Below are 21,859 nucleotides of genomic sequence, written 5' to 3'. Positions count from 1 at the left end.
CTCATGCACAAGTTGGTCCTGGGCTGAGTCCGGAGGGCTGAACCTAAAATTAGTTTTGGACAATTTCATTTTTGTGTATCTTGGTGTGATTTTATTCATATTTCTTATGCAAAAGATTTATTTTTCTTGGAAATGTGTTGCTATCATTTCAATTAAATTGAGAAATTTTGAATCTTTAAATATTTATTGGCTATTTGCTTCTAGTTTTAAAATTCTAATTATATGAATAGAAATTTCTTGATTTTGGCACAGAGTGAACTATTATATGACTGATGTGTAAGCTCTTCATATTTATTTAGACATTTTTATTGTTATATTCATTTAAGCTTGTAAATGATTTTTTCACAATGTGTAACCTATTATTAATCTCATGTTATGTATTCAATTCAGAAATATTTTTCTGAAATTTATTCTCTACATCATATCTTTCACATTTCAATATTTGTCTACAATTTTTAATTTGATATATAATTATTATTGATTTTTAATAAACTTAATGAGTAAAAATAAAGATCAATTAAAAAAAGATTTAAAGGCTCATTCAGGTTGTGACTCATCCATGTGGCTGACACTGACAAAGTTTCTACAAACTGCGGTACAGGGTTTCAGGGTAAATTCTGAGGGGATTTGACTGACCTTGTCAGATATAAAAGTTACATTTCTTGTTATAGAGGTCTTGCTTTATCTTGGTCTTAACCATCCAGCAGAAAAGTATAAAAATGAGGTATAAAAAGGAAAGCCACAGTAATATTTTGAGCTGTAAAAGGTTCAAGCCAACAACTTCTGACATTGCCAATCCTATGGTAAACCCACTACTATTACGGACTACTGGAATATATTGGAATATTTTGCTGAATTCATGCACCTATAATATTTAAATGACAATGAAATACCCTTCTCTGACAAAACTAAACAAAAAAAGGGGATAAAAATGAAGGACCATTTTGTATCTGTATATACAAAATAGTTAAGATATGCAGCTATTTTTTCTTAATTGAATGAGAAGAAAGATTTGTACTAATAGTGTTTGGACAGGATATCATGTCTGCATCTTGTACTATGGATAACCACTACAAAGGCAACAATATGCAATGTATTACTTATTGAAACTGTCCTAATAATTGGTTTTGAAACTGTCTCATTGCTATATGTTTCTCAATAAAATTCATTAAAAAATAAAGGCTCATTCAGAAACTTACAGATAGTTTCTACAGTGGGTAAGATGGGCATGTTGGGGACAATTCTAGGAGATAGGGGTGAGAGAAATAGGTAGAAGGTATGAGTTTTGGGTTTATGTAAGAATTTTTTCAACTACATTTTGAATGTTATAGGCAGCCATTGTAGGATTTTATGCAAGAGATTAACTTGTATTTTAGGACATTTATTTTGGTATGGGGTGGAAAATGAATTTGAGGAAGGCACGATTGGAAGCAGGGAAATCTGTTGGATGTTACTATTGAAATCTAGAGAAGAAATGGATGAAAGCTTAAAATAAGGTCACTGAGACATTAAGAGAAGAACAAGTTGAAGAAATCATTAGACAGGCAGATAGTCTGATACTATGGAGTAAATGATAAAGTGGGTTAAACTCCAAAATCTTTGACTTAGATGTTTGCCTCTTTAGTTGTCTTTTCACTGGGAATGCAGAACACAGATCTGCTTTTGGAGAGAAAGAAATTATAGATTTTGGCTGATGGATGCTGAGATTCTCATTGGTTATGCAAGTGGAGATGCTGACCAGGCAACTCAGGTACACGTTTTTAGCAACAGATACAGGTCATGGGCTAGCACACAAGGTTAGGCCGTGGCCGGGGCACCAAACCCAGACAGAGATGATGCATATGGTGCAAAAACAGAACACTGGGTTGTACCTGTTGGGAAGACATTTAACTGATAATCAGAGGAACACATGGAAGAGAGGTGAACAAGAACAAAAGGCAGGAGAGACACCATGGAGCAGCAATGTAATGCTAACAGAAAGTTCAAAAAGAGGAGGAGACATGAAGAGCAAATCTACAAGCAGGTGCACTAAAAATGGAAGAAAATTTTAAATTTGTGTTTGACATAAAGATATACTGGCTGACACTTGACCTGAATAGTTTTAGCAGAGAAATGGCAAGGCCAGGTGTCTGACTAACTGGTGTCCATATTATAGGGCCTAGTAGGGTTAGGAACTAAAAATGAAATGACAGAGTGAAAACAGATCAAAAGTGGTGGGATCAAAGCTGGGGTGAAGTCCAAAATGCAGAGCTGCAAAACCTAGACAGGAGCAGCTTGCTGACAAACAAGAGGCCCACATAGATTCTATTGAAGTATGACATGATTTTGCCAGCTGCCTCTAGTTAGGATACAGTAAAGTAGTCTGAAGCTTCTGACACCACATTTCTGAGAGAGGTTTCCTACTGACAAATCGTTCCACCCCTAGGGGGCAAAGCAGACATCAAGCAGGTGGGTGCACCTGCCCATCTAGCATTAAGCAGGTGGACATTGCTCCAATACAAGAAGATAAAGTATCTGTGGGAAGAACAGTCCTTCATCATACTATACACAGAGGCCCAGAAATTACTAAGTGCTTGACAGCCTGGTAGACATCATTTAGATGGATGAAAAAAATACTAGCTGTCAGCTGGATGCTCTGAGAAGCCTTGAAGCTCTTGTTTGTCTTCAGAGTGGGCACACTGAGAATCATGTTTTGAGGGATACAGTCCTGTGGGACTGGGGAGGTAGCTAAGGAAGATATTCCTAGGAATTCCAATTTGTTGAGAAAAGAGTATGGTCTGTTTGTGTATGTCCCCATGAATGTAATTCAGTGAGAGCAGGTTTGGGAGGAATGGCCAGCAGGCTGCTTCCATATGTGGTCCACACTCCAGCTGTTTTCCACCTACCTACTCTCCTTGGTAATCTACTTTCTCTGGTTACTATGCCTCACCTGCTCTGTCCTTGGTTCATTGCCACTCAGGTTCCTCATGTTTTACAGAGGATTGCTAATCAAGACACTGCCTCTGGATAATGCCCTGTTTTATAAAGTATGTTAGTCAGCTATCTGTTACTGTAACAAATACAAAAGTGAATTAATAGAAAAGGTTTCTTTGACTCAGTTTTGGAGGCTTTGGCCTGGGGTTGGTTGGCTCCATTCTCTTCAGGCCTGTAGCAAGGCAGAAACTCCAGCATGGGAAAAGCATGGTGAGCAAAATGGCTTACTTCCAGCCTGGGATGCTAAAAAGAGGAGAGAAAAAGGGGCTGGTGTTCGACCATCCTTGTATAGGGCACACCCCCAACTATCAGGGACAGCCCACGAGGCTCTCCTACCTCTTAAAATTGCCATTTCCCAACAGTCCCAAGCAGAAGACCAGCCATGGACCTTTGAGGGCACATTTGAGATCCACATTATAGATCAAGCAGACTTACTTGGGCAGAAATCGGGCTTGTTAAGACAGACTCAGAATGTTCACTTACAAATCCTAAGGCTTTATTCCATTTGTCCATCTGTACTAATTATCTTTAATAATATGATGAATTCTCTAATTCACAGCTTTATTAAGAAGCAGAAAAAATTTGGATGATATCTGAATCCTCAGTTTAGATAAAGACCTACTTTCATTCTTATACTTCAATACCACAAATTGTAAAACAGTTTCCAGCTTCTTGATGAACATTTTTAGCCAGAGAATTGTTTTTGCTCTGGTCTGGTTTGGATTTTCCTCTATTGACCAACTTTAGTTCATCATCTTTTGACCTTCTGTGTGTCACATGCTATTTTTGCCACTGTCTTCTGTCCCAGCATATAAATCCTTGCTTAAAGACCATTTGATATTTTTGATACTATAAAAAATGTTTAATTCGTGTTGCTCTACACCATACTTGTGCCACTTTCTTCTTCTGCCTGAAGTGGGTGGCTGCTGTTGCCTCTTCATCATTCCATCAGGTTCTGTCCTTGTGGTCCCTGCTCACATAGCTTGTGTGGCTCTATCCTGACTAAATTCTCCTGTGTGGTGCTGGTTGAGAGCTAAGACTTTGGAATGAGACAGGCTGGAGGTTAGTGCTCGTATCATCTATTATTTGCTGTGTGATCTTGGGAAATAGTTGACATTTATATGCTTTAATATTCCTATCTCTGAAATGGGGCTGTGGCAGTGCTTACCTTGTAGCTTGGAGGATTAAATGGGACAATGTGTATAAACTGCTTAGCACAGCACTGGCACATAGTAAGTGCTCCCTTGAGTCCTGAGTGAAATCTGTGTCCACTCTTCCCTAACTAGAAGCAAAATTGCATAATACTTCCTGCTTGACATCATTAAACCTCACTTCTAGATTAGCAATTCAATGGGAATTCCTTTACAAATATTCATGTTCAATATTGTGCAGGTTACTGCTTCCCTGGTGGAGGACCCTGTGTTCCTCCTGTTTTTGCCTTTTTATTTTTTTTATTTTTAAATTTTATTTATTTATTTATTTATTTGTGTGTGTGTGTGTGTGTGTGTGTGTGGCCAGCTCAGCCCACCAGGGGGCGGGGCTGGCTGGCATGTGGTGCTGGGGATTGAACCGTGGTCCCTGTGCTTTGCTGAGCTTGTTCTAAGTAGGCGCTTTAGACCACTGAGCCATCTCACCAGCCCCGTTTTTGCCTTTTTAATATGATTTAATTCCCTGTCTTTTACCCTTCCTTTTTCCTTCCCTTTGTTTCTTTTTCTTTTGTTTAAAAAATTCTAACCAAGTAGATTAACTTTATATTGCTGTATGATAAATGAGCACAAACTCCATTTGTTGTTTGCAATGCTAAGACTCAGGAATTAGAGCATGGCTCACCTGGGTATTCTGCCTATGGTCTCAGGATGCTGCAACCAAGGTGTTAGCTGGCCTTCATTCTCCTCTGGAGACTTGGCTGGGGGAAAATTTGCCTCCAAGCTCATTTAGGTTGTTGGTAGAATTCTTTGAGGGTATAAGCTGAGGGCACAGGCTTCTTTCTGGCTTTTGGCTGGAGGCCTCCTGGGTTCCTTGCCATGAGACTTCCTCAACTAGCTTCTTGCTTAATCAAGACAGTGAGGAGAACCTCTCCTTCCCGTCTGTTAAGATGGAGTCTTCTATCACATAATGTAAACATTCACGGTACATTCTGTGGTCTTTGCCCTACTCTGTTTGGTAGAAGAAAGTCACTAGTGTCTCTGGCACTGAAGATGATGACATTACAGATGCATGTGAGCACTGGGAAGTGAGGCATCTCTGGGCTCAGTATGGGGCCATTCTTGATAGGATGCCCAGATCCTTGATGTAAAGACACACTGAAATTTTCTGTGACCTAGTTTTTATTAATTCCAATATATAGTACCACATCTGGAAGCATGAACTGAAGACACTTACCTCAGAAGGCCCCCCTGAAGTTAAGCAGCTTTGGGAAAGTCAACAGGTTTTTCAAAGGAAATAAAGTAGGAGTGTTGAGACCTGCACAAAGTAGGAAGGGTTGCAACGGCCTAAGTGTGAGGCATAATACTATGTAGATGACACAATACAACAACCATTGTTGAATTCCTGTTATTTTGTACGATGAAGTTCTGTATGCTTTCTAATTTTTATTTTTTACTGTTTCGTGTTGTTGTTACAACATAAAAAATGAAACAAAACAAAACATAAATTGCTAAGCAAAAAATCTTTGGCTGGGTGAATTTGTAGAGGAACTAACAGTTTCATGGATTTGTGTGGTAGTGTTAGGTTGTATGGAGCAGCCCAAGAAAAAAAGGTAGTCTTGATAAAGCAAGAAGGGTGGGGATGTACAAGGTGGGAAATCCTAAATCCTTCTGCTTTTGTGATTTGGTTTGTCTAGCTGGAGATAGTTAATTATTTTTGTTGTTAAGTTATGAGCTATTTCAAACATCAAAAAAGAAAAGAAAAGAATACAACAGGCAACCTTCATTCCTTTTTATATTGAATAGATGTTAAAACCTCACCTATTTCCTTCAGATAGTCTCTGTAAAATAGTTAAAGTCACACATCCTGTCTTATTTTGTTCTTTTTTCTCCTTTAATTAAGTCTTAAAGTTTGCAGTTATTATCATATCTATTTAACTGGGTCACTATGCATAATCTTAGAATGTTATTTTGAAAGAAGGGAATTCTTTGACACTCTCACTATCAAATAGTAGATACAAAGGAAGGAGAGAATTGGAACAGCATTTGAGGACAATGACTGCCCAGCTGATTGCTGCAACATTAATGCGCTTGACTTCAGAACGAGCATTAAGATACTTTAATATCCAGTTGGTTTAAAAGACTAAGGCCTGAAAAACAAATGCATTCTTTTTTGGAGGACTTAACCTGGAAGGCAAAGGGAGCTACTGGGTAGCCCGAGTGAGGAGGGATAATTGTTCATTAGGGAGCGTGAAGCAAGCACAAACACCTTCATTAAACTGGTGTCTGCTTTCTGTCTGTAATGAACATTAGGTTTCCCTGTGTTCAATTACAATGAATTCTGGCTTTTACACTAAAAATTCTTTCCTGAGTTTCTTATATTCTGGCCTTTGATAGTTTTTCTCTTTGGATTTTAACCAAATTAGCATAACCTGGCCCCCATTGCAATTTACACATGGAGATCCTATCCTAATCCCAAGAGGCTTGGGGAGGAGGAGTCACAGGCCATAATGAGGTCACAAGGGGCACTGCTGGTGAATGGGATCAGTGTCCTTACAAGAAGAGACACAAGACAGCTTGTTCTTTCTTGTGGTCTCCCCCATGTCAGGACCTGGTATGTCATCTTAAGAAGGGCCTCACCAGACCTGATACCACTGGCATCCCAAATGCAGAATTCCCAGCCTCTAGAATGGTGAAAAGTAAATTTCTGCTGCTTAATCCTCCCAGCCTATGGTTTAGCAGTCCCAGATGACTAGAACAAACCTCAAGGCAAAGTATAAATTATTTAAGTAATATACTCTAAACAAGTAATACATAGAAATCAAAATTTATTCAACCAAACATGAGCCTTTTATGGAGAAAGACACTTAAAATTTGTTTACAACAATTAACACATTTAGGATGTCAAAAAAATTATGAAGACTACTATGCTTAGGAGATATGCCTGGCAACTCAATTTAGATGAAGGCATAAAGATTCTGTGTGTCTAGGAATCAGGATCACCTTGAGGTTTAAACATGGGGTTTGCCCAGGGGTTAGGCTTATCTTCTGGACAGCACATAGCCTAGATTTCTTTCTTTTTTAAAATTAATTTTACTGAGAAGCAAATAGCAATGAGACAGTTTCACAACCGATTAGTAGGACAGTTTCAATAATTAATACATTCCATATTGTTGTCTTTGTAGTGGTTATTTATTTGGTGGAACTGGGGGTTGAACTCAGGCCCTTGTGCTTGCCAGGGAAGTGCTTATTCTACTGAGGCATCTCCCTGACCCCGTAGTGGTTATTCATAGTACAAGATGCAGACATGATATCCTGTCCAAACACTAGTAGTACAAATCTTCTTCTCATTTAATTAAGAGAAAGTAGCTGCATATTTATTTTATTTACAGAAAGCAAATTGGTCAAGCAATGGCTGTGACTCATTCACATGGCTGACACTGATAAAGGATCTACAAACTGCAGTACAGGGTTTCAGGGTAAATCCTGAGGGGATTTGACTGACCTTGTCAGATATAAAAGTTACATTTCTTGTTATATAGGTCTTGTTTTATCTTGGTCTTAACCATCCAGCAGAAAAGTATAAAAATTAGGTATAAAAAGTAAAGCCATATTAATATGCTGAGCTGTAAAAGGCTCAAGTCAACAACTTTGGACATTGCCAGTCCTATGGATAACCCACTACTATTGTGGACTACTGGACTATATTGGATTATTTTGCTGAATTCACACACTTACAATATTTAAATGGCAATGAAATACCCATCTCTGACAAAACTAAACAAAAAAAGGTGATACAATGAAGGACCATTTTATATCTTAGATTTTCTTCTTACTTAAAGGTAAGAGGAGGTAAATGCTTCTAAGAGAACTGGAAGTGTATTTCAGGGATAAGGTTCTTGCATAGAGTGTGTGGAGTCTTGGGCTCAGTCCTTAGCACCACAAAAACAAATCAAACAAAAGGCTCTAACGACATGCAACTTGATCCAATGAAAGGTTGCATATGGGAAAGAAAGTGGGTAAATTTGGGAGGTTGTTAGAGGTGGTAGTTGGTGAGAATGGGTTATAAATGCACCTATGTTATTGTATAATAGAACTTCCAAATTCATTTAATTTAAATCATATGTGTACTGACCATCTCCTTAATACCAGAAACTATGCTGTTCTAAAGGTGAAAGGAAAGTATATAAAAATTGCTACTTTTAGGGCATTAATGAAAATTGCTGACACCTTTTGAATCAGTAAGGAGCTTAATTTATTTTAGTCAACTACCAAGTATGGTTCACTGGGTGATAGGATGGATACTTTGGAATGTGAACATATCACTAAGAAACTTAGAGTGTAGGGAGCTGTTGGCCTCTCCATGTGATCCATTGTACCCATGGAGAAATGGTGCAGGAATGAGGAAAAGATAGACACGAATACAAGTGCTGAGTCAGATGGTGGCCCATTTGCCTGTTAGTGAGAGGACCCCTGGAAAATAGTAAGGGCCTTTATTTATATCTTTACAAAGTTGCAACACACAAGGTTGCCTAGCTCACAATGTCCAGGCAGGATGTTTTTCTCAAGACTGAGGTAGTTGGACTGCTTGAAGCCATGAGGCCTCCATCCTGCCCTCCCACAGATGATCAATTTCAGCTTCAGCAGCTCCCAACAACAAAGCTTCTTAATAATTGAACAGGTAATGAGTATAAGAAACCTATTTGACATATTAGAGATTATTTTGAAGTTCAGTCTTGTGTGGATAATATAACATTAAAAAGTAAGTGACCTGAGACTGGACTTCTGTCAGGGATATTTGCTGTGAAGGTGCTCTGACAGAAGACCCTGACAGACTCACATTGTGATATTATTGCTTAACTGGAGAGGAGGGGAAGGTTCTTAATTTGTTTTCCACTTATGTATACAAGAATTTAACTTTCAGCGTTAATCCTCCAGCATCTGATTAGAAAGGCAAAGATGACAATGGACTCTCTTGAAGTTCCCCTCCCTCCAAAATGTGCTTGAAGGGGAGATAGCTCAGTAGAATAAGTGCTTGCCCGGCAAGCACAAGGTCCTGAATTCAGTCTCAGGTACTGAAAAAAAAAGAATTAAAACAAAATGTGCTTGAAAATAACAAGACAAAGAGTCTTCTTCCTTTGGTAAGGAAAACAGCTAAAGCTTTATCCCCACCTGGGAATAAAATGGGGATTCCAGATGGAAATAACACATAATTACATAGATAAAACTATTTTCTGAAAGATTGAAAATTATACCATTCATTCTTTGCATCACTGTAGTCTCAGAGCATTTATTCAGCCATATGATGTGTGAGGCATTGGTACTGAGCACTGAGGATTCAAAGATGAACAAATTTATTCATATTCTCTACTGTAAGAGAGTTAGAACAAAGTGACTAATGCTGCAATAGGGGAATAAACGAGAGGCTGAGAAGGCATGAGAGGAATCACTTAGCTTTTCCTAAGAGGGGAATATCTGAATAGACTGTTGAAGAATAAAGTACTTTTCAGGGGTAACAAAAAGGAGCACAACCAACTGAAGAGATAGCACATACAAAACAGTAGTAAAGTGTGAAGCATCCCGGGGACCAGTGTGTATGTAGACATGATGTTTATAGGTCAGCAGGAACAGAGGTCTCAGAAAGATGTATATACTCTATTTTGGACTTTGGGTTTACCCTGTAGGCATTTGATGCCTTGAAAAAGGTAAAGGGAATGGTGATGCCAGAGTGGGACTGACCATTAGAAAACTTAACACTGGAAGAGAAAGTAATGGATAGTATGAGATTGTTTCATCTTTCTGATTTTGTGGCCATTGTTTCATTAAGACAAACAGGGCCGGATGGAATGATGGGCTGTGCTTCACACATCTTGAGTTGGAAGTTCTGTCAGTCTGTTGGGTGGAGACCAACATTAAACAGTTGGTGAAAGAAGCTTGAGGATCAGGAGAGAGGCTTGATCTGCACGTAATGGATTTTAGAGTCATGCAGTATGTATAGATGTTTAGAACCATCAATGTAAATAAGTTTGCTTAGGAAGAGTATGTCAAGTCAGAGGACAGCAGCAAAGGCCAACCCCAGGCGTCTCCACAATTAAAATAGTAAGGAGTCAAGTCACAGAACAGCTGGTGTGCGAAGGTGATGGGAGGAGTGGAAGAGGGAAGTGTGCTGGGAAAATTGAGTCAATAATTCCAAGTGGCAATATCTAGTGCTCTTAAGTGTCTTGAAAATGACAATGGATTTGGCCATGGTAGGTCAAGAGGACAATAGAAACAGTTTTGTTGAACTAATAAAAGCCCAATACAGTAATAGTATGTTTAGGACTCCCATCCAAGTACTAACCAGGCCTGACTCAGGTTCTGAGATCAGACGAGATCGTGTGCGTTCAGGGTGGTATGGCCATAGACAGTATGTTTAGGACTGAATGGGAAGCAAGAAGTGAAGTCAACCAAGTGTTCATTGTGATTTTTAAGAACTTTTTAAGAACTTTCCCTTTCAAGAGAAAAGGTTTGAGGACACTGAAGAGCCTAGGAAGTATCCTTCTGAAAATAATGCTAGAAATTTGGTATTTAGGACTGTACAAGAAGCTGATCCAGTGATTATTGAGCTATTTTTAAATGACTTTTTCCTTTTGGATGTTGATATGAGTATTTTAAAACTGGCTATGACTTTGAAAAATGTGCATTCACCTCTAGACACACTAGACAAAGGACAATCAAGGAGAACTCCCCACCACTGCGGCATGCGGAGTGGCTGGATGCGTGGGATGATGAAGTTTAGATAATGGCAAGAGAAAGTTGAAAAGTTTTCAGCCTCTTTGCTGATTCCAGGAACCAAAAACAACCCCCCTCTGGCATATACATTTCCCTTCTAAAGCTCTGTCAAATAAATTCAGAGGACATGAGAAAAATGGAAATATATCTCCAAACATATGCTGACAGGGTTGCACAGCCCCTATTTCATTGATTGTACATGATGGATTTCAACACATTTGATTTCTCTGGCATGTATACTGGGTACAAGAGCTTGTAGTTGCATAACTTTATAATCTTTTCAGGGAACTTGAGGAGGCAATGCACAAAAACAGGACTACAGGTACTGTACAAGACGAAAACTTTCCCTCAAAACTCAAAGGCATTCCATAATAACATTGAAAGAAGATTACATATTTTGGGGAGCTCTCCACATTCAGTCTTTCTGATGACAAGAAATGCTGCCTAGAATGAACATTTCTTTTGGAGTATCACAGCTCTAGGTAGCTTTGAATGGGTTTGTTTTTCAAGAACTGAAGTTTCCCAGGTTCTGAAATGATTGGTATTCCTCTCCTATCTAGCAGCTGTTAGAGGGTTTTTTTTTTTTATTTAACTAGTGAAGTGTACCAAAATAGAAGTGTTGTCCTGGATGTATTTTAAAAACACATTTCAGGTCTTTCCTCCTTAGCTTTAGCTTGAAGGAGCAGATAAAAATCTCAAAGTGAAAATGACAAGATAACACTGTGACGCTGACTCACAAAGGATCTATCAATGCCTCTAGATGCTTCAGCCACGAAGGCAAGCACTGCAATTGTTATACCCAGCATCCAGAAGTGGAGTAGATTTAGTCCAAACCCTGACTCACTGAAATGCTTTACAGTGGGTGTTCTGGGTAACTAAGTTTGCTAGTTATGAGACTCGAAATAGAGTAACTCCTTTATTTGAACTTTTTGTTGCCATAAAATTTTAAAAGCAGATGTCATGTCATTTTATTAGTGTAGTGGCTTTCTCATTAGGGTAAGAGCTGAGCTTGGCTGCGAACTCTGTTCGTGTTGCAGGTGGGAGGCAATTGTTTTCTTTTTTTTTTTTTTTTGAACATTTTTCATATATTTATTTTACCATTATACTTCTTTTGAGAAGTATCTAATAAGATTATTTGCCCATTTTTATATTTCTTATTTTTTCCCATAATTTTATTGAGAGATAAATGGCAATGAAACAGTTTCAAATCAAATTAGTATGACAGGGGCCGGAGAGTTAGCTCAGTAGAATAAGTGCTTGCCTGGCAAGCGCAAGGGCCTGAGTTCAATCCTCGGTTCCGCAAAAACAAAACAAAACAAAAAAAAAATCAAATTAGTATGACAGTTTCAATAATTAACATTATAAGTTTTTTTTTTTTTTTGCTCTAAATGCCCTAAGGGGTGATTTGGCTGGCTGGTGTGTTGTGGGGATCGAACTACAGCAACCTGAGGCTGATAGCTTTGTGGAAGCAGCCACTTAAACAACTGAGCTAAGGCCAGGCCCCCGGCAATTGTTTTCTTGATTTTCTCCTTCAGGAGAATATCGCTAGTGATGACGAGCTCTTTTCTGTTCTAGATCTGATGCTTTCATCAGTTTTCAGGCCTCCTCTCTCCTGTCCTGTCACATTTATAAAGTGTTTTATTTGATTCTCAGTGTAGGATTTAATCTTCGGGTACTTGATACAAGTTGGGATCTGCAACTGCTAACATGATATGGAACTTGTAAATAACTTATAACCCAACAAGTAAAAAGGCATGTTCTTCTGAAAAGCAAAACTGCTTGATATTGAATCCTAGTTCTATTATTTGCCAGCTAGATGACCTTGAGTAAGAACTAAATGTATTTGTGTCTCATTTTTTTTTTTTTTCCTGGAAAAACAAAGATAGTACCTGTTTCATAAAGAGAGTACCTGTGCTGGGTTTAGAATTCTTAATATACTTAAATGAAGGACTAGTACAGAAACTCCATGCAAGTGTTCACTTTGATTCCTTTCACCTTATATCCATTCCTGTTCATGATTAGAGCACAAAGTGCTCCAGCAGACAGCCTGGGAGAGGATGGGAACTGCCTGAAGAGGGTGTTTCTCTATCCCAGAGCCTAGAAAGACCTGCCTGCCCTGACTTGATGTTCCCTGGCCTTTTATGTACAGCTGTCCCTAGATTAGGTTTCTGTGTTTTATTGAGGGAGTGATTGTGCTGCAAAATAAAAGCTTAAATAAAAGAGAGCAAAGAAAAGAAACACCAAGGAATCCTGAGTCAGGGTTTTGTTGTTGTTTGCTTCTCTATGGCCTTAACATTTTGAAAATAATTTCTGGTTTCTAAATTATGGTAAATTGAGGGTTTCAATGGCTTAATCAAAGTTTTCTATAATATGCTACTATAGAAGACAGTGAGTAATTACATGAATTACAAAACATAAAAGTAAACCTAAATATAATGAGAAAAGGCAATTTATTAGTGCTTTTTTTCCCATGCTTCGGTGTATAGCTTGATGTACGCAGAGAATAGCAATCAGATGGCCTTCCTCTCCTCCAGGGGAAGGCAGTAACTGGAGGATTCTTTTGATCATTTTATTCATTTTGTGTTAAAACTACAGCACTTCTAATTTATAGACATATTGTGAATGTCAAGGAAATGTCACCCAAATCATTGAAATACAGTGAAGTTCATTCGTTATATTTAAGTAACAGGTTGCCCTGGGCTCCGAGGGAAGCAAACTTAAATGGAAACTTGGATCTTGACTATTCAGTTTCAGCACTTTAAAGACAAGGAATAATCAAGGTGAATTTCTTGAAAGAAGAGGCTTCGAGGGTAGAAAGGTGACTGAAGTATTTTTGGATGAGCCATTAAGTGGCAGACAGGCATACGGTTACATTTCAGAGCATGATTTGTTTGGTTTAATGTGAATCACTTTTTCCCCCCTTTAAATTGAAGCCTAAATCCTATAATAGAGATACTTAAATGAACCCTTTGGGTCACTTAGGCATCCATTTCAGCAGCCCTCTGAGAAATTCAACAGTCTGTTATAAAAATTGAGTTTTATGTTTCTGTCAATGCCTAAGGAAAAATTTGATTATCCTCCTGATTTTTCCCAATCCTTTAACTAAATTGGATTATTTTCTGATTTACCCTTTCTTTTCCATGGCCATAGTAGTGTTTCAGTTGTGAACTTGATGGTCTAAGTGGTCAGGAGCACGAGTGCTTAGGAGCAGCATGGGAGTCCTGCCTCTGGACTTGTGAGGATCCACACACAAGCCCTGCTGTGGCTGTTCACTAACAGAGCTTATGAAAGTCACATGACTGTACTTTTCAGTCTCTCTCTGAATCTGGTGGGGATACTAATGGTGAGCTTGGTTGAATTTTGACAAGGATGAAGTGAGACAAAGCACATGGATATGGTAGCTCCTAAGTGGGCCCTTGATAAATCTACTTCCCTACCTATACTCTTTCTTTTATTTCTTCTTTATTTGTGGTACCTGGGATCAAACTTAGGACTTTGCGCTTGTCAGGTGCTTATTCCACTGAGCTATATCCTCAGCCCTTCCCTGCCCATGCTCTTGACCCCAAATCATTTCTCATTTGCTGAGGAAGCAAAGAATCAAGCATATGTTTAGACTCAGGGCCTCTTGCATTGGGAGTCCAAGCTACAGTATTTTAAATCCATCTGTAGCAGTCCAGATTCAATCAGAAAAAAGAAAAGGTAGGTGATTTGTCACAGGCAATTAGCTTATGCAGTGCAGAGGTTGACTGGCAACATCTCAGGTCCTTAGTACAGGCTGACAGGAAGGGTCTGGGCTGCAGCTACGGTCCACAGGAGGAATTTCTCCTTTATGGCAGCCTTTGTTCTGCTTCTACGGTTTTTTAATGTATTGAATTAGGCCACTTGTTTTATCTAGAATGATTCCCTTATTTAAAGTCTTGTGATATTTAATCATATCTACAAAATACCTGCACAGAAAACCCAGATTAGTGTTTCACTTAATTAACGAGATTTTAGACTAGTAAAGTCAACACATCAAGAAGACAATTTGTGCCCTCTCTTTGGTCTTTCTTTTGTCCACAGAAATTTATTTTTAAAAATAAGTTACTTATAAATGAGATAAAAAAGAATTAAGATGTAGTATATACATGTGCCAACTCTTCACAAGAACAGAATCATTATATACTGCAAAAATGTACTAATAAAAAACTACTTTGGGGGCGAGGGAGATAGCTCAGTAGATAAGCGCTTGCCTGCCGCTCTCCTGAAATGACCAGTTTCCTGAATTTTGTATTCACCGTTTGCTTGGAGTTCTTTGTAGTTCCTCCAGACCTGCATGTAGCTCCAAACAATATGTTCCTTCATTTTTCTTCTTTTTAACTTTATATAAATAGCATGACAATATGTCTTCTTTTGTTTGTGTAGAATATTTTCTTGCATGGCTCATACCTCAAGTTTTTGTGTTCTCCTTCTTCTGTCAGTGGTCATCCCTTCCCTCCTCTTTTCTTTGGGAAACAATGTCACAGAGACTCATGAAGCACATGAACAGGAAATGGTCTTTAGCAGTTTTCATCTATAAATAAATCCACTGAAGCCCAGGACCTCAAGGCCCTTTATAGTGAAGGTGAGAAGTGAGGTCTCTTGATTCAATCCCTGTGCTTTCTGTCATCCCATGCTATCTGCATATGAATATACACATATGCTTATTTTCAGGAAAAGTGTTAGTTTCATTTTTTTTGTAATGCTTGGTAAGGATTTGGCTAAATATAGTCAACTTTTTTGTTTTGTTTTGTTTGACAACTTTAAGAGAAAAAGACAGCAGGCTTATCTCCTGTGCGTGTGAGAAAGAGGAAAAGGCGACCCAGAGAGCTGCTCTGGAAGAAGGAGCCAATCTGGCACCCTTGGCAAGGCCACCCCAACCTGTTTTTCAACTTTTTATTTAAATAGAGCTTGCACACAGAACAGTGTGTAGCCCGTACTTGTCCAGTGTGTTGGATTTTGGCAAAATGAGCAGCATATCCATGTATCCAGCGTGGCAGGGCAGGCTGAGAACGTCCTCAACACTGCCCTGTGCCCTCTTCCAGGGGCCATGGCACAGCCCTTCTCCCTCCATCCCATCCCCCTGCCCCTCCCATGGGCAGAGCGCTTCAGGGTGCTGACATTCTGGAGGAATACTGCTGTGCACTGTGGTCTGACATTGGTCATGGAAGGAAAGATCAGGTATATCTTACCTCTCCGTTTTTCATAGCACATGACGCTGGGTTCTTTAAACTCTCATGTTTTAATTTCCTTACCTGTAATATAGAAATAATATGGAATTATTGGTTTAGGGAAATCTACTAAGATAAGTAGAACTTTCTAATAAAGCTCTTGGTAGAGTCAGTGTGTCTTGCTCTTGTCTCAGGAACCAAATACTCAACACCCACAACTTGAGGGAGGACAGGGCTATTCTGGCTCACAGTTAAAGTCTCTGGTCAGCTGGATCCAAGGCAGGAATTACATGGTGGGAGGCCCTGGGCCAAGGAAAGTGCTCCTGTCATGGTGACCAGGAAGCAGAGTGAGTGAGGAGCCATTGGAGGAGATGCACCCTTTTGGGTCATGAACTCAATGACCCACCTCCAACTTGATCTTAACAGGAAGCCAGCTAAGGTGCCTTCACAACCCAATCACCTTCAGTAAGCCCTGCTTCAAGCATCTGAAACTTGGGGGCCTCTCCCAATGCAAACTACAACAGTAGTAATGCACTAAGTGCTGACCTCGGGAAGCAAGGTGTTTCTTTATGACGTAGGACCTGTGAGATGAGAGGACATCACTGCAAGACCTTTTCACATTAAGCTTCTCATGCGTATGCTCTCCTGTCTCTGTTTCTGGCATTTCTTTATTCTAGGGATGGACTTTTTCCAGGCAGCCTTCGATCAGAATCAAGTACACCTGGAATTCCTCTTTGTAGCCTCATCTCACCTTGCCAGTCCTGGCTTGCTTATTGTTAGTTGTATATGAGCTTTGATAAAATTCTCATAGTGGGGCTGAAGAAAGCAGCAATGCAGATCAATGGCTTCTCTCCTATTTGTGCTGCAGACTCCAAGCTTGTTTCAAGTTGTAACATTTGACACCATCGGAAGGCAGTGCCACTGTCTGAATAATTCCCATTCTAGACCTTGCTCTTGGGCACTGAATGAAAGTCAGCATTTCTATCTTTATTAAGAACAAATAGCAGGTCTCAACAGAGAATAAATACAATGTCTTCAACTTGTGCAATCTTCATGGTTTGTATATCATTACCATATTTAGAATAGTGAACTGTATTCATTTCATATATTCTTGTCATACTGTTTTGATCTTTTCCCTTATTTACTGACTCATTAGAGACAGTGACTAGATGTATGCCAAATATATATTTTATATGCTACAACTTACCTGAGAAGAGAAAAAACCATTTTTTTCCCTCCTGCCATGGTTTTATTTTCTATGCAGTATAAGCACATTTTTAATTGTGTCATGAAATTCAGTGCCCATTAATTTGAGGAAATTGACCATGTTTGCGACTTTCATGAGGCTGTGAAAATTTCATCAGTTTGCTCAGGTACACCTGTAAATAAAAATTACTGTACAGTAATAATGTATAAACCATGTGGATGGGGAGGCAGAAGTGTTGCTTTGATTTAACATGTCCTGTGTGTGTCATTGTGCTTTTCTCAGTATTATCTTACTTAACTCTCAATGCGAAGGTAAAGGCATCACCAGTCAGACATATATAGGGTGGCATCAAGGTGATCATATCTATTAGGAATTGTTAGAGTTTTCAAGTCCCAAATTTAGGTCCCTCTAAGACAGCAACAAATCTCTCAGTTCTACGTCTTGAAAAACTCAAGTACTTAAGGTTCATTTTAATTTCATTTTTTTATTAAAGTCTTATAAGGTTTATATTTTACTAGATTAAAAATGAGAACTCAAGGAGAGAGGCTCAAATGATTTGTTTGAATTTATTGAGGATGGAATGTCCTTGGCGCACTGTAGGAATCCTAAGAAATGAGGTAACGTGCTCAACATACTTTGGTTCTTGATCTTTTATAGCTCTGACATCTGAGCAATGCTTATTAATTTAACAACACGTATTTATTCAATTTCTACTTTGTGCCAGGCTCCTGCTCTGTGTTGACATTACAATGGGGAGCAAAATGAGGTGTTCACATGGGATTACAGCTTAGTGAGGAAGCCAGGTATGAAAACACAATCACGATCCAAAGCCTAAGTACCAGAGTAGGGACACTGCTAAGTATTGTAGAATTCTAGCTCTGGGACCAATACCAGTCTCCTCCTTTATTTGCAATCAGGAGACATCTTGAGTCTTCCCATTGCAAGGTGAATACAGTTTTCCAGTTGGATGAAGGAAGAACATTGCAAACTAGCAAGTGCAGAGGCCTTGGAGTTCAGGGAAGGGTGAGGAGTTAGTGTCCTTGCTCAATGTTTTGCTCAAATGTCTCTAATGGTATCTATTATGGTTTCTATCTAGAATGACCCTCCAAGTTCTTTTGCATGTGGGAGGTGGTTGACTCATGGGAGCCCTGTGCTCATCAGTGGGTTGATCTGGTGAAAGCACAGCTGCTTGTGCTATCATGTAGGTAGGGCCCATCCAGAAGAGGTGGCCCACAGTATCGTGACCTGGAAGGTTCATCTCCCTCCCTGGCTCTTCTCTACTTTTTCCTTACTGGCTTCCACCTCAGGAGCAGCTCTCCTCATTCCAAGCCATCCAGAATGCCATTCCTGCCTTGTAGCCAGTCAACTATGGACTGAATCCTTTAAAAATCAAGAGTCAAAATAAACCTCTCCTCCTATAAATTGTGGGTGTGAAGTATGTTGTCCTTGCAGTGAGAAGGTAACCAGGCAGCATCCCACCAGCTGCAGAGGGCATCATGCTGGTTCCTTCTCTCTTCCTACATCAAATGAGTTGAAATTTTTTTCATCCCACCTTCATTGCATTGCTCAAGCCTATTTCATTTGATTTTTCTCTGTTACTAATATTTATTCCTTCATCTCCTTCCTGGAACATTGCAGTGGTCTTCTAAATCACCTTGCTACCTTTAGAATCAACTATGTTAGATTTGTTCTCCATGGCACTGTCCAAGGGATTGCTCCGTGCTCAAGTATGATTTCTTTGTGTTCAGTGACCCTTGTTCCTTTCCCACTGACAAGAGGATAAATCTAGACACTTATAGAAAGCTCCTATGGTCTGGGTCTTGTTTGACAAGTTTTTAATGTCTTACTTATATTTATCTTGAAAGCAGACTTAAGGTTTCTAGGGCAGAGATGAGTTATTATTACTTACAGCAATGACCACACTGAAATGCCACACCCAGTAACTCACAGAAGATGCAACTATTACTGGGTAGTGGGGCCCATGGGAATTCTGTTCAGGTTTTTGGTGTTCTGAACAAAAAGATGGACAAGACTCACAGAAAAGGTAGCAGGGATGTACATTTGTTGAAAGTTGAAGGGAAGTGTGCTCCACAGAATGAGAGTAGGCTAGTGAATAAACACACAAAAGTGGGAAGGATAAGAGAAATAGGTCTTTTGTATCTAGAATTCCTGGAAGGTTGTCCTGTTAAGAACTCCCTTGACACGGTACCAGATTTAAACTATCCTATCAAAAGATTTGCTTCACTTTACACCAGATGTAAATGAAGATTTGAAAATAGCACTCTTCTGCTCGGTTTCTTGTATGGTGCTCAGAAGTTCCAAGCAGAGGCATTTTGGAGCCTGTGTTCTACACCTGTACCCCAGGTCTCCATGACTTTTGCAGGTTCTGCCCAGTTTTTTGATTAGTTTTGCCCCAGCCCTAATCTCCTACTTCAAAGTAAGATCCAGTTGTTACTCAGCATGTGGTGAGAGGGGCTATGAGGGCTGTGAAGGCCCTTACTGCAAAAAAACCCTGAAATTATGAAACTTAGAGTTCATGTAGCCTTTTTTATTTTCTTTCTTTCTTTCTTTCTTTCTTTCTTTCTTTCTTTCTTTCTTTCTTTCTTTCTTTCTTTCTTTCTTTCTTTCTTTCTTTTTCTTTTTTGCAGAACCAGGGATTGAACTCTGGCCCTTGTGCTTGCCAGGCAAGCACTTATTCTACTGAGCCATCTCCCTGGCCCTTCATTTATCTTTGACATGTAAACACAGAAAGCTATGTGTCTCTAAGTCTCTCTGGGACTCTTCCACTTTAACTTTTTAAGGTTTGTCTTTGACCCAAGTTCCACTTTTCTTTAGCCAGAATATTAAAATATTTTCAATCCAGTTTTCCTTTATTTTTCTTTTTGGGTTTATCACTATTCCTTGCTCAGACATTGTGTTTCATCACTGCTAAAGTACTTGGAATTTGTTTGTTTGCTTTGAGGAAGGAAAGGTATCTTTTGCTTCTACTTATCTAAAGTTTACCGGCTGGTGTCCCTGAAACAAAAGACAGATTAGCAAGAGGGAATAAAAAGTGTATTAAAATGTATACCTCATGCGTACAGGGGAAATACCCAGGTAATTCTTCAAGCTGTGGTTTAGAATTCAGATTGAAATAGCATTTTCAGCTGAAACAGGAGAGAAGGATTGGGGAGATCAGTTTTAGAGAAAGGACCACAGAAGGCCCAGTAGATAAAGATGAGGTTTTGTCATGCAAATTTCAGATCTTCTCTACTGCTAAGTGTTGCTGGTGATTTATCATCTTCTCTTCCTGCCTTTACAAAAGAGGTTACATTGCTAATAATTAACTTCTACTTTGTTTTCTGAGCTTCTCTTGTGTCTGTTACTTATCAAATTAGCTAAAAATAGCTAAAAAAGATAGAAGCACATTTATATCTGGTAATCTGAATGACTAATTCAAATATAGCATTATGTAATACAGCAACCATTGTTGAATTCTTATTGCTTTTAGTGAAATCTCTTGTATTGCTTCTATTTTTTTCCATAATTTTACTGAGAAATAAATAGCAATGAGACAGTTTCAAATCAAATTGGTAGGACAGTTCCAATAATTAACACATTGCATACTGCCTTCCTAGTGATTATTTGTTGTACAAGATGCAGAAATGTTATCCTATTTACAAACACTATTACAACAAATCCCTCTATTCCTTGAATTAAGAGAATGTAGCTATATATCCTAACCATTGTGAATATACAGATACAAAATGGACATTCATCTATATCCCCTTTTTTTGTTTAGTTCCATCATTTAAATATTATGAGTGTGTGAACTCAGCAAAATATTCCAAAATAGTCCAGTAGTTCATAATAGTATTGGGTCATCCACTTGACTGGCAATGTCAGAAGTTGTTGACCTGAGTCCCCTACAGCTCAAGTAACAACATGGCTTTACTTCTTGTACTTCACTTTTATACTTTTCTGCTGGATGGTTAAGACCAAGATTAAGCAAGACCTATGTAACAAGAATTGTATCTTTTGGATCTGATTAGGTCAGTGGAATCCCTTTAGGCTTTATCCTGAGACCCTGTACCTCAGATTGTAGAACCTTTGTCAGTGTCAGCCATGTGGATGAGTCACGGCCATAGCTTGGCCAATGTGATCTCTGTGAAAGCCTGAGAGAATATTTTCTCTCCATGTGACTCTCCTTAGGCACACTCTACATCATCAGTCACTTTTCTCTTTGGCCCTATAATTTCCTTGATCAGAAAATTAGGGATACAACTGAGTTACATGATGTTACAGTACAAGTTCTCCTATGTCCTGAATCTTAATTGACCTTGGAAGGCTAAGGCCAAAATGTTGGCTTTCCTTGTGGCTCTCCTTTTTCTCTAATTTTGGTTTGCAAACTTAGGTTGTTACCCTCCAGAAGACAAGCTTATTGTTATTACCATACAACTGAAGCTGTTATGCTTAACTTCACTTTCTGTCTGAATATCAAACATCTTAGGCATATCATGGCACAGGTATTTTTCATCAAGTATTGATATGTTAAACTTTAAGGCCCTACAGAATATGACAAAATTTTTTAAAAA

Source organism: Octodon degus, unplaced genomic scaffold, assembly GCF_000260255.1.
Source record: "Octodon degus isolate 3935 unplaced genomic scaffold, OctDeg1.0 scaffold00265, whole genome shotgun sequence".
Classification (NCBI taxonomy): domain Eukaryota; kingdom Metazoa; phylum Chordata; class Mammalia; order Rodentia; family Octodontidae; genus Octodon; species Octodon degus.
This window is presented reverse-complemented; position numbering follows the sequence as displayed.